The sequence below is a fragment of the Tyto alba genome, unplaced genomic scaffold (assembly GCF_018691265.1).
Source record: "Tyto alba isolate M040663 unplaced genomic scaffold, T.alba_DEE_v4.0 Super-Scaffold_1000006, whole genome shotgun sequence".
Classification (NCBI taxonomy): Eukaryota; Metazoa; Chordata; class Aves; order Strigiformes; family Tytonidae; genus Tyto; species Tyto alba.
The window spans coordinates 16,131,598-16,144,983 of NW_024881272.1; the positions used below are offsets into that span (position 1 = coordinate 16,131,598).

Below are 13,386 nucleotides of genomic sequence, written 5' to 3' on the forward strand. Positions count from 1 at the left end.
TCATTACTTTTTGTTTAATCTAATATCACTGACTGAAGTTTCTTTATACATACTCCTTGTCCTCTTAAGTTGTAATAACTATAACAACAGCCTTCCATATGGACAAGCAGCAGACCTCTGGGGTGACAGAAGATCTGCAGTGGCAGTGAAGGCGGGAACAGTTGTCCTCAGGCCTACGGGCACAGGCAGGGACTCTTTCCATTCATGGCTGAGAATCAAAGGCTCTGAAGAACAAGCTCTGGCAGATTTATCTGCCATGTTTTAAGCTGTTATTTCCACCAACTGCCTGAGGTCATGATCATCTAGTAGAGCACAACAATGAAAGTAGGTAGTTTTTTAAAATGCCAGCCTGCCACCTGGAGTCTCCAACATAAGAGTGTGGTAATACCTAGCATCAGGATAAAGCAGACAGTTGAAAGTGGTAATGTCTTAAACCGAACTGGTAACTCTGCCAGAGACCACCTATCAGAGATCTAAACCTCAAAGTAACCCATCACCATTATGCACTTACAGGTTAGGAAGCATCTAGAAGACAAACCAGACTCTCCTCAAACCTCCGTATCAGGCCTGTGTAGCACACAGCCTACTAAACAATTGCTTCGGCCCAGTGTGCTGCGTGGGTGAAAGAAACTAGTTTGACCTGCCTCACTGCTCTCTCCTTGGCCCATCATCAGCATGCTGTTGAGCACGCAGCAGATCGTGACCAGAGGCAATTCCATCTTTCAACAGCCCAACAACACGTGCTGGGTTGAGCGTTGCTGACTGTAAAGCTGAGAATGGTGATGCACTGAGGATTCCTGGCTGGCAACTGCTCTTCATGTGAGCATACAGCAGGGTATCGCTCAGAATTTTGATGAAGAGAATTTGCAGATAAAAGAGAACTGGCTATGGGGCTATGAAGGCATTGCAGTAGAAGGGAGGCCTGTAGACATGGTTAGATATGGTTACCTTAAATCCAGGTTGCCTAAAATTGATTGTCCATCCTCTTTTCCTTCCAGAAATGTTCTTCAGGAAGATTCTGAGAAGATGTCCCATGTCCAGCAATCCCAAAGAGATCCTCAGAGCAAACAGACTAGGCTTGTATTGCATGTGCAAAGCAATTCCAACAAAACCAAGTGAATACTCTACCACTCCTACAAAGCATTGCATGAACTTACCACACAATTACTTTGAGCATTTCTAGTAAGTTCTAAAAGTATGAGACTTACTGTACTTGCATGATGCAACTTGTGCACCTATTTCTACATAAGAAATACAGTAGCCAAAGGGTGGGATAAACAGCCACCAGAGCAGTATCACAGCCAACTGGTTGCTATAAAGTGCCCACAGTTTGGCTTTCACAACTAATACACCTTTTCCTCACTCCCTTGTGATGTGCAGCCACTATTTTCCAGCAGCTGCAAAACAAAGTTTTGTTTTCATTGCTAAATGGTAACTCTCAAGAACTTCCGCAGTAACAAATGTCACTTCTGAAGCCAAGCTTCAGCAGGGAAGGGAAGTATGGGCAATGAATGGGCTTGCTAAAGTGAGGTGCAGAACAGAGATTCAGGAACACAGGGCAAAAATAAAATTATATTTCATGTCAATAGAAGGCACATGCTGAAAGGCCATAGGGAAGGTAGAGAGGACATGGAGGTATCACAGTAGCATTCGCAGATAACAGCGTAATTCTGTTGGCTTCAGCTGAATCATCTTATTTACACTATGTACGAGAAAAATTTGGCTCTGCTTTTTATCTATGCTTTAATCCCAATTAAAATTCTTGGTTATATTGATGATTTTCAGCTTCATGCCAATTAGGCCCAGGAATTCCATATACGAGGAGCAAATTCTGCTGAAATGGATGGGGTCTGCTAAGACTGTGTGGTAAAGTGAAGGCAGCCCAACATAAGTAAGTTAAAGTCTGCAGTAATCTGTCCTCAGCCAAGTTGTACACACCTGTTCCATACCCTTCACCTTCTGTAATTGCCTTCAGGGTGGCACTTCAGGTATGGTAAAAATTTGTCAGATGACTGCTTGTAACTCCCACTAAAATCTGTGAGAGGGATGTGACCATGAATAGAAAACTACACAGTACCCTTTCCTAAGTACGCCTGTAATTTCAGAACCGTGCTTTCTCAGAGCTGAGCCTACTTCTGCCAAGAATGAAGCCTTTGTCATGGTTGCTGTACTGAAAAGTGAGGCATATGTGAGAAAGGAAAATACTTCTGGAGCATTCGAAAATTATTTCAGTTGTTGTTTTGAAATTGCAGAGGACATAACCAACATTTCTGTCTGAATTTATCAATTGTAGTAAGAATAGAGTCTTAATGAATGCTTAAAGCCTGATCAGTTTATGAAAGATATTATGTAACATGGTGTTGTAGCAGCAGCAGATTGAACTCAGTGACCTAAAAAAATGTTTATATTTATTTCTGTCTTAGGAAGTTCCTAGGTCTACCTGTCAGCAGCAGGAGATATTCCCAGAAAATCAATTATACATGTAAGCAAAAATATCATAGAGATGAAAGAACATATGAAAGAGCAAGCACAATTCTCCTTTCACAACACTGTGAATCAAGAGTAACTCCACTGAGGCCAATGAGTTACACTGGTGTGAGTGAGAAAAGAACCAGCTCCATTGTCTGAAAATTGCTCAGGCCACCCATGGAGTCCAATCACAGTAACTGCAGGCAGCTAATATTGCAGCGTTTAATTCAGAAAGCCCAAGACTGAAAAGAGGAGACTTAAAAGAAATGATCCGAATTTGGTTTTAGCCAAAAAAGCTGAAGAGTAGAAGGAAAGTGGTGAATGGAAAAGGAAAAAAAAAAATCCATCTCTAAAAAATCCTCCCTCCCCCAAAAAAACCTGCATAGAAAAAGCAGAGTGAATCTGCATGCTCTGTGGGTTTTGGTTTTTTTTTTTGTAAACACCCTGCATGTACCCAGTTAACAGCTGCTGAGCTGTGTGCTTCTCTGAAGGAAGAGTGTTATCTTCATTTTCCAAACAGCAGTTTTGTGTGTTGATGCATATTATGTTATACCTACTCAGATTGAGTGCTACAGAATGTGAGTCTTACCTTTCCAGCATAGGTCACTGTAACGTATCCTGTGACATTTTTAGGTAGCAACATACTAAACAGTACCTTCACTTTCCCCTGCTTTAGTTTAGTGCCATTAAACACACCCTTCCTTTCTCATCTTAGGTCAGTTATGTTAGCTTTCCTAGCTCCTGTCACCTCCCCATTTGAAATAGCATTTCTGCCAGTAGTACTTACTCTCAGTAATGGAACAAAGGCTTGCTTCTGGAAAGCTGTCTGGTCACTAACCTCTTCCTGTATCTCAGCCTCCCTTCTTCAGTTTCCTTCCAGTTTTTCCATCTTCTCCATTTATCTCTCATCACATGCTGCCTCTTTAATCTAGTTACACTTCGCCTGCAGCATTACCCTCTCTATTGGTATTATTGTCCTGATTATAACCATCCAGAACCTATTGAGGACCTGTAAAACAGCACATTGTGAGTTTATTATGCTGCATTACAAACCACTACACCAATGCACCATGTCAGCATTATGACAAAACATCAAACCGCATTAAGACAGATGTGCTGAATATTATCCACAGAACTTGCAGCATGCCATCTCTTTTTTTATTTTCCAGGTCATTCTGTCTCCTCTTTTTTCCCCTCCCCAATTTTATCCTCTATTTTCTTACCCCTCTTTTCCTTCTCTGTCACTCTATTTTCTTCCTCCCCACAGTCATCCTCCTCTGGCTTCCTCACTGTCCACCTCACATTCCTTCATGCATTTTCTTTCCTCTGATGTGCCTGCACAAAGGACTATAACAGAGGCAGTACTGCAGCTTTGTTAAATGTGTCCTTGGCTCTTTAATAAACAAAGCTGCACCTGGGTGCATCTTTGGGATCAGCAAACTGAGGGTCTAGAAAGCATTCCATTCCCAAAGGTTTATACCAGAGAGCTCTGAGATTAACATGATTTCTCAGTTCCCTAATCTCTGAGATGGAGCACACCAGAAACAGCAGGAGGAAGCTTGAAATAATATCAGATTCTTTTCTTCACATGCACATATTTACTTTTGCCTTGTGAGAGTCGAAGCTCTTAGCAACAAGAGCACTGTAGAACAGGGTAGTGACTAGAATTTGATGATGTCAGAACAGCAGAAAATGAAAGAAGATGTACTTTGTAATGGCATACAATTGAAAAACATTAAATTGGTGCCAAGCAGTGCTAAAAACAAATGAATTCTTTTCCAACAATTCAACATGCAAAGGGTCAGAAAGCAACACATTTTTAATGTTCAGACCGTTAATTAAAATCAGCATAACTCAAGTAGAGAACAAAACAGTGCTTGTTGATACTAGGTATTTTGCTTTACATGATAGTATCAGATTTTCAGGAGTAGCACATCAGGTAAAAAGACAACAGCACATGCTTGGGATAGTATCACTCATCTGTATGCTAAAGATAGTTTCTAAGCCTCGCTTAGATCACTCTAAACTTTGGCACATGCCATAGCAGCTGCAGAGCATTTAACTGTGCCTCTTTCAGCACACACCCCAGTGTGGAAAGAATGGTTTATTAAGATATTTTAATGTCACCTATATTAGCCTGAAAAAGTTAAGTAGTTTCTCCAGACAATATAGCTTCCTCTGAGTGTCTGTCATTTTTTAAAATTTTGGAAAAATTTGTCTATCATTCTTAGTGATTTTTCCATCCTCTGTTGATCTGTGAAAGCCTTGAGGAAACAAGGAAGGAAAATTACTTAGCGGCACAAGGAAACAACGAAACCTGGTGCACACTCACATTATAGAAATCTAAATGCTGTTGAAATCCATAAAAAAAAAAAAAACAAACCTGAATAAGAAAACAAGGAATGGTTCTTCACATAGTTCTCAAATACAGCAGTCGATAATACTTGTAGTAATTACATATTTTTCAGAGAACAACGTGATTTTAAAATTGGTATCTCTTAAATATTAAATGTTTTCATTTCATATTTTGGGGTAGATATTAAAGTGGTATAAGACAGTGTTTCAAAAGAAAACATACTTTATGTCCTAATTTTGTCAGTTTAGGAGCCCCAGAATGTACTATTCATTTTTCTTTTATTGCTAATAATGTCTTGTAGCAAAGACCCTGCTTTTACCAGTGCTACTTCTTAATATTGTAATTTGCAGCTTTTGGATTGCATTATAGATTCTTACCTAGAGTTTAATTCTTAGTCTCCACTGATATCAGCAGGTCCAGTGATTTCACCCCTCTAAAGCCTTGATCTGCATGTTATTTCATACAGGCAGATTTTTGTCCCTCTCTGCAGTTCTAGCGATATGAAGGAGATCATGCTCTATACTGTGACTTCCAAATCTAAGATTTAAGACAACAGTTGTGGTAAGAAAGATACAAAAAGAGAAGAAACAACACATTTAAATACATCAGTGCTAAAATACAGAACATTGCCTTTCAGATCAGTTGGGGAATTTTTTTAGGTTTCCACTTCCGATTACACTATTCAACACCATATACCTTTTTGCCAATGAGCAACACTCTGACTGATTTACTCAAGTATCCACAAATATTAGAAAAATACTGAATATAAAACCCGAGGATAATTAAAAATAAGGAAAATACAAAAATAATCCTAACTGTATATGCGATATGTACAAAAAAAAATGCTAAGGTAGAGTTTCACTATAAAAATGTATCATGCAAACATTATAAATGGGTCTGAAAAGTCTCTTTGTGAATCGCACCAAATATATTATCTAACTGAATAAATTGCATTGTAATATACACTAATTAAAACACCTTGGTTGTGTTGTTTTTTTTTTTCCAGTTTTTACACATTTACTTTTGTTTTGTTGTAAACACACACATTTTGCTGTATTAATTCTATTGGGACTGCTTAAAGAGCCAACATTTCAGCACCTGTTCATTTGATTTGCTGAATAGTGGATATTGCACATCTGGAGTTCCTCCGGTGATGTCCTCTTTTTCTGTGTGGAAATTATGCCCCGGTGGAAACAGGAATCTCACCACTGAAAGTGAGAACTTTCAGATTCAAGATAACTTGGGCAACGGTACCTATACATATGCAGACCAAGATGTTTAGTCCAATGCCATGTTCTGCAGCGCACAAGTCACAAGTGTTCTGGACATACCGTACTCCACATGTACACACTGAGTGTTAGACTGGACATCTCTGACTCACTGGATGTGCCAGACATACCATACAGCAAGTTCACAATGTTCAGAATTCTGCATATTTGCTGCTCCTGTATACAGGCCATCTGGGCACTGAATAAACTCTTATATGTCAAGTTATGCTAGAGAAAAATACATGAAGGCAGGTGCTGGAGCAGGTAATGTTCTACGCCGTATGCAATTAATCTTTCTTTTAAAAAAAATAGGTATTTCAGTAAATCTCCTTAAAACAGGGACAGTCTTTTCACCTGACTTCTGCATAGTGCCTGTCCCAAAGAACTCCTGCATGTTGTAACAACAAAAAAATTAACCTGGACAAGAACACAGTACTTTATTCCCCTCACCATCACTGTCGAAGTTACGGGAATCAACAGTTCTCATGAGCTGATTCTTAACTACAAAAATACACAACAAAGGGAGAAGGTAACAAGTCCAGGGCAGTAACTCTTCAGTTTCAGTTCAAACATTTTTTTTTCTCTTTGTGTGTACAGTACTCTTTAAAGGTGATTGCAGTATACCTTACAGTTTCTCAATTAGATTTTTTTTTTTTTAAATAATAATTGAGGCTTATACAGGCTCTTGGCTTAACTATTATCTACTTAAGAATTGCTTGTATTTACAATTGTGCCAGTCCTCAAGCACAAAGGTACAATCAAAAAGACAGAGTAGTTTGTCTTCAAAGTATTCTCAAAAGGATATGAAATCACTTGTAAGATCCATATTTGGAAATTATTTCTATTAGTTATTTGTCTTTGGTCAGCATTAGTAAATCAGAAGCTGCCATGAAAACACGTGTTTCTGCATGCATTACATTTTTTTTTCTTTTCAGTAATATATTAATTATCAGACAGCAAAATAATGAATACTGTAACTTAACTCTAAGCAATTTTCTCATTATCATTTTTTAATTCACAACAACATGAATCGACCAACTCTCTTGATACCTTAACAATGCATTAAATTCACAATAACTAATGCAAACAGCGTGTGATTTCCTAACATTCATGTAATCTGTAATATAGGCAAGGACATTCTCTTCTTGTACTGTTAAGCATAAAGAGAACAGTTACACATCACCTGTGGTTGATGAAAAAAACGTAACTGAGAGGTATCTGTTTTTAAATTTTATGTTATCACATAATCAAAGACTTACAATGTAGTGCAGAAAGCAAGTTATATTGGATATAGCTGGACTTCTAACCATGAAAGCTTTTTGTTAACATGGTTTGCTGTGTTTGACATCTTACGTATTTTAAGTACAGAGATAGAAGCAATAGAAGGAATTTCAGATTTCAAAATTTTAATATTTTGACTTGCAAGAATTATACACAAACGTACAGAAATTAAAATGCTGAGATAACTTGGCCAGCCCTTGCAAACTCTACAAAGAATTCAATTTATCTCCATTGAGAGCTAGTGGAGTCATTACATTCAATTGACTTTAATTGGATTTGGATAAATCCCCAAACCTACAGCCATACCTGGCAGCATCCCCAAAACAATAGTCAATAAATGATGTATTTTTAAATACAGCTGCATAAAGAAAAAACACAAGGAAAACAGGAGGAAAAGAAAATGAAAGCAGCATAGAGCAAAACCAGAACATATCATCTCTTCTCTTCTAATATGACCAGTTATTTCCAATGCCAGCATGTCATTAATTCAATGCTAGACCTTTAGAAACCTAAACAGCTCAGAAAACTGTCCTCACTTGCAATTCGGGAACCTGTCTTTAAAGTGCAGGGTGTCAGTTCTGACACATTTTGTACGCTCATAAGGAGAAGATCAAAAGAGCGCAGAAGGGTGAGAGGCCTTTTTCTCAAGTCTAAGAATGCTGAGGGCTGACTACTGAAATCTAGAAGATGACCTATGATGGCAGCAGCAACCCCCCCAGCTACCTGATTTTCAGTCTCAGAGGAAGAGGTATGCACGAATAGAAGCTGACAGATGAGACCAGGCTACCTCCCTGCACAAGCAATAGCCAGTTCTCTGACAGCAGGAATCTAGGAAAGGCTAAACAAACATGCATTTCTCCTCATCCTCCTTACTGATCCATGGAAAGCTCAGGAAAACCCCAGGCCAAAAGCAGCAGCAAGTATGTAGAGAACCCTACATCCTAACCCTCAAGTACCCTGCAAATTTCATTTAACACTACAAACAGATTTCAAAATACATTTCCAGGAAGGTAATAGCAGACTCCAAATCTATTTTTAGGAGTATTTTAAAAAAAGGCCTTATTTTTACAGGGTGAGTGGCCAGAGGCACCCAGTGACCTCCAGAACACTCAGTACTTTTAAGATGTGAAACAGTAGTCTCTTTCTCCTGGCTTTTTAAATAGATAGAAGAACATTAGTTTACATTATGTTACAGGGACCGCTCCCTGAACATGCTGCCCCATAATTACAGCAAGTTGCAATATGTAATTTGTGCCATCTACTACAAATGTTCTTGCTCCCTAAAATCACACTTAGAATGCGCCCAAATGGTTACCAAACGTTGTGTCATCAAAGCTACATGCACCGGCTCTGTAGCCACGCTGTCAGATGTAATAGGTTAAAGAAATATCTGCTAGCAGTGTGGTTCATGCCTTTTAGAGAAAAACATTTTCCCTACAAATTGCTACTTTGAGTCTAAATTTGTACATGGTATTTAGACCCAGACAAAATTCTGAAAACAACCTCCTCCCTCCTCCCCAACTTCCAAAGACTATATACAGACAACTTATCATCGCTGGAAAGAGGGAAATCTTTCAATAGTGGGAGGGAAGGATGCCTTATTTATTGCTGTCTGTCACTCTCGGCAGAGTTAGACACCATAGCACACCACTGGAAATTAAAGTGTAAAGAATGGCAAAAATGAATGGGAGAAATAATTCCATTTTATTAGAGAATAAATCTCATTATTTGGAGAATCTGGTTCCACCTTTTTGGCTATTTAGGACAATCTGTGTTTCAGTGTTTGCAAATGCTGTACCTTTGTATCTAAACAAATGAGAGTCATCTTAAATATATATGAGAAGTGCCGTTATACCAGGAAGCACAGCACTAACTGTAATGTTAACATAAATATTACAGATGTTATTGATTACAAATACAAATCAAGACTTCTAAGATTACATTCCTGTAACTATAATGATTCACAAGAAAGTAAAACTGCACTTAGCCCAAATTGAAAGTAACTACTGCTAAAAGGGACAAATTTTGCCAGACTGGCTCTGATAACATCCTAATTCTGCCATCAAGTGAGATCAGCCAGTAACATGTATATTTATCAGCTGCCTGCTTCATTTTGTCCCCAGTTGATCCCCAACGGTCTAGTCCACTGATATAAATAAAAATTCCTTTCCTTCCCAACAGCAGAACTTTTTACAACACTTATGATGTTGTTACTGCTCTAGAGTCTTCCAGATGCAGCTTTCATTTCTAATATTAAAGAACCATTAGGAACCCAGTCAGAAGTCTTCAGGTTTTCTCTCACCACATCATAATATCACTGCTCCTCATGTTTCTAAAAACACCATAAGCACATAAAAAGAAATAACTACTTTCTACAGAAAATCGTTTACTTACATATCTTGTTTTTCAAATCACTTCTATGATATTGTCATGCCAAAAATAATACTTAGATACATTTAATACATAACCAATGTTTAACATGATAAATGGTTCCACACTGCAATTTTTCCAGGAGCAAAGCCTGACTAAGATGTTCCTGCCCTTTTCTTCACCCAACTCTTTCTACCATTTTGCTAGTTTACCCCTCAGTTGTGCTGATGCGACTTCTTGTGGAGCTGCACTCTAGTCCAAAACAAGGCAAAATGACCTCATTTAAGAAAGCAGCAGCACAATCACTCTTGTTCATAGGTCCATTTCTAGAATCCATAATTAGAGGGAAAAAAAGCAATTAGTCAAAATGCCAGTTAAGAAATCATGAATATAAGGTGTATTTCAGTTGCATGGAAAGACACTCTTGTTTAACAGTTAAAGTTAGATCACTTTGAAGTAGAATCTCGGAAAGTGAATGACCATCAGACAGCCAAAGCTGCCTACATTTCATTTCAGGGAAAAAAATACTTTTGTTTATATTCTAATTGCAGCCTTTCCTATTGGAGACAAAAGAAACTGAAACACAAAGACAGTAAGGTTTCCTCAGTTCAGTTCAGTACTCACCAGTATAACTTTCAAAGGAGACATGTAGCAGATGTACTAGTAAGCTTCTGTGTGGAATATTCACATACGAAAAGGATAGCAGCAGGTTTTTCTTCTGAACATTATCTTACAATCAGTAAATGGAAAAAAAAAAAATTATACCATTTTATAAAAACCTATTTCTTCCTATTCAAGAGTTTCAGAGTTTTCTTTTGGACAACAGTGATCAATTATTTAGAACGAGCATGGTTTAATTCTCCTTCAGTAAAGAAGTTCAAAGTAATTTCCTGCATCAGTAGCAGAGGTACCAGAGACAGCCCTTGTAATTACTGAACTTGCATCACTTTATGTCAAACAACTTTTCAGGGCAAGTGCGTTGCTTCCTCCCAAACAGGTTACACATTCACTTGCAGTATTACTAGTTTTACAGACCTGAGAATAGTATCCAGCACTAGCCATTGCCTTCCTCACATATGTCCTCTACTTCATCTGCTTCACATTATTTAGCTAATGTGACCATGACGTGCTAAACATTGGGAGAGTTACTGCTTTTTCATATTAACTTTCACATGCATGTCTGATACTGAGATGAAGCATTCTCAACGCGCTTGACAGATGAGAATCGATCACCAAGCATGCAGCGAAGTTGAATGAGCAGAGAGCAGCCTGCTTGCTCCATGACTCTTACAGTTCTTGGACTGAAGTCTCCCTGGTCCAGAACATTGTCTGTATCAAGTGAGCAGGGAGTTGCCATGATGACAAAACACATATATACCTATGCCCTTCTGAGAAAAAAAATGTAATTAGCAGTGTTATGCTGCAAATCGGATCTTCATGGATTCAATTTTCACAAAGGAGAAAAAAAAAATCTGTAAAACTTTATGTCAACTAGACTTTTGCTTCAATCTGTAAAATTATTTTAAACAGTCTCACCAAACTCTAACTCTTCCCTCAAACCTTGCAATCTGCTGTGGATACCACTTGAAAGCTGTATTGCTTATTCAAGCAGAATTCCCAATGAATAAGAAGACTTCCAACACTTGTTCTAGGAAGTTTATGAGGCAAACTCACTGGTTAGCTTTTTAGACTCCTTGAAAGTCAGGATCTTTGCTTTGCAGGTGTATCTCCCTGATGCATCACTTTTATTTTTCTGCTTGCTTTTAAACAACCTGCCTAGCAAAAAAACACCCTTCCAACTTTACTGGGTTTAGGCGAGTTTCTCATTAATTTCACCAAATAGCCTTACAGAAGAATTCTATAAAAGAAGTATGTACTTACAGAAGAAATAACATGAAAAGGAGAAAATAAGTTGACGTTTTTTATATCACTCACTGATGCTAAGATTCCATGACTGTTTCTCTGAAGAAAATGCCTAATAAAAATCAGCTCTTTAACACTTCTTATGGTAAGAAAAATAAGAACAAAAGAGGAGATATACAAAAGCCCTGGGAAAAAAAAAAATCCTTAAATAAAGCAATTGCTAGCTACACCCCCAGTGGCAACTTGGGATGCATTCTACATCAGTGACATTATTTTCACTGAAGAAGGTACAAGAGGGGAAAGATCACCACAGACAAAATTTGTATTTAAATTCCCTATAGAACTTACTGTCGTTTTAACATAGTTTATTTTATGAAAAAGGACTGTGGTGTTTTTTTCCTCTTTCTTTTGTAACTTAGAGACTTGCATCTCTATTGTCCCTAGTTATTAGGGACTAATTAAGTGGAAAGCAAAATGGATTTTTTAAATTCATGTATCATCAATGGAACTATTAATTAAAACCTTGTTGTTTCCAAATGTCAACAATAATTAAGCAGTGAGATATATTTTGTGAGGTTACTCATTTGGGTGGAAGACCTTACCACGGTAACATTGTTTTTAATAGTCTCTGCTTAAAACAGCAAAATTATACGTTGCATTGATGTAAAGAAAAACAAAACATAATCTGTAGAACTGAGAGACATGAATCAAAAAGATTCACTTTACTTCAGATCCTAAGATGGCAAAGGGTAGCTAGAAAGTATACGTTTTACTTAAAAATTATGCAATAACCACTGGAATCCATAACTGGCACAAGCGTTTGTTAAAAATGAGAAAGAAACATTCAGCTTCCAGGGCTGGTAGGGATACAAAAAGTCCAACTTGTTCGGAATGAACAAGCGGAAGAAAAACAGCCAGAGAAACCATGGCAGACAGATGCAGAATTGCAATGTCTTTAATCTATTGTGTTTGTGCACTTGAGATACAAGTGTACAGCTGTCACGTTTCATGTGCTTGACAAGTCACCCCCTAAAGCAATAGTGTCAAACTACTCCAAAAAGTTCTGGAGTTCATTTATCCTGATTTGCAGGCCAAGAGGAGGGCCTCGCTCCCAGGCAGATAATTTGAGGGCAATGATGAACAAATTCTACTCTTTCCTAATCATAAAATGGAATATCTTACTCTTTCTAGCAAACGCACATCTCATCTGAGATTAGTCCAATGGCTGAATCATCACCATCTCCCCAACAAAGACCGGATGCTGACAGAGATGAAAAGAGTGCTGATCTGTTACTCCACGCTTCATACCGAAATAAAAGGCTAAAGTATTAGAATTAATCGAAACAAGGTTTGTGAGAGGCAGTGAAATATTAATATTCTTAATTTTATGCATTACTGTAGGCTATGTAAAATTATAGTTACATGGAAGCATACATACCTGGATAAAGATTGTGCCTACGCATGCTTGCAAATTCCTGCAGTAATCTGTACGTGTTAGTGGGGCTACATGGCTACTTCTTCAGTATGTATTGCTCAATTTACAAATTAATAAAAGCTGTTAGATCTCTTCCCAGCTGACTGCAACCCATGCAGAAAAGGCAGGCTGGGGGCCCGGAGGCCTGGCTCGGCATGCAATATTCTGAAGGCATCACTACTTATTTACCCTCGCGGCCAGGCTCTGGCACGGGAGCATTTCGGAGCTCCTCGGACCGCACCGATCGGCAGCCGAAGGGGTGAAGGCCGGTTTCTGCTGCTCTCGTCAACCAAACGACTACTCTC

At 38.2% G+C, this 13,386-nt stretch overlaps 1 protein-coding gene across 3 annotated transcripts in view; it reads right to left on the bottom strand.

Annotated features, from left to right (window-relative positions):
* Positions 1-13,128, bottom strand: part of TLCD4 (TLC domain containing 4) — a 44,809-nt gene extending 31,681 nt beyond the window's left edge. Inside the window, exons 1-6 of one of the 3 annotated variants that reach the window (XM_042807948.1) lie at positions 13,046-13,128; positions 11,626-11,792; positions 5,924-11,129; positions 5,203-5,362; positions 3,257-3,478; positions 949-1,057 (exon numbers count right to left, since the gene is read on the bottom strand). The gene's annotated coding sequence lies outside the window, so the exon portion shown is untranslated. The remainder of the gene's footprint in view (positions 1-948; positions 1,058-3,256; positions 3,479-5,202; positions 5,363-5,923; positions 11,130-11,625; positions 11,793-13,045) is intronic. The other 2 variants (XM_033000447.2, XM_042807959.1) reach the window with 2 other exon arrangements.
* Positions 13,129-13,386: the final 258 nt, after the last annotated feature.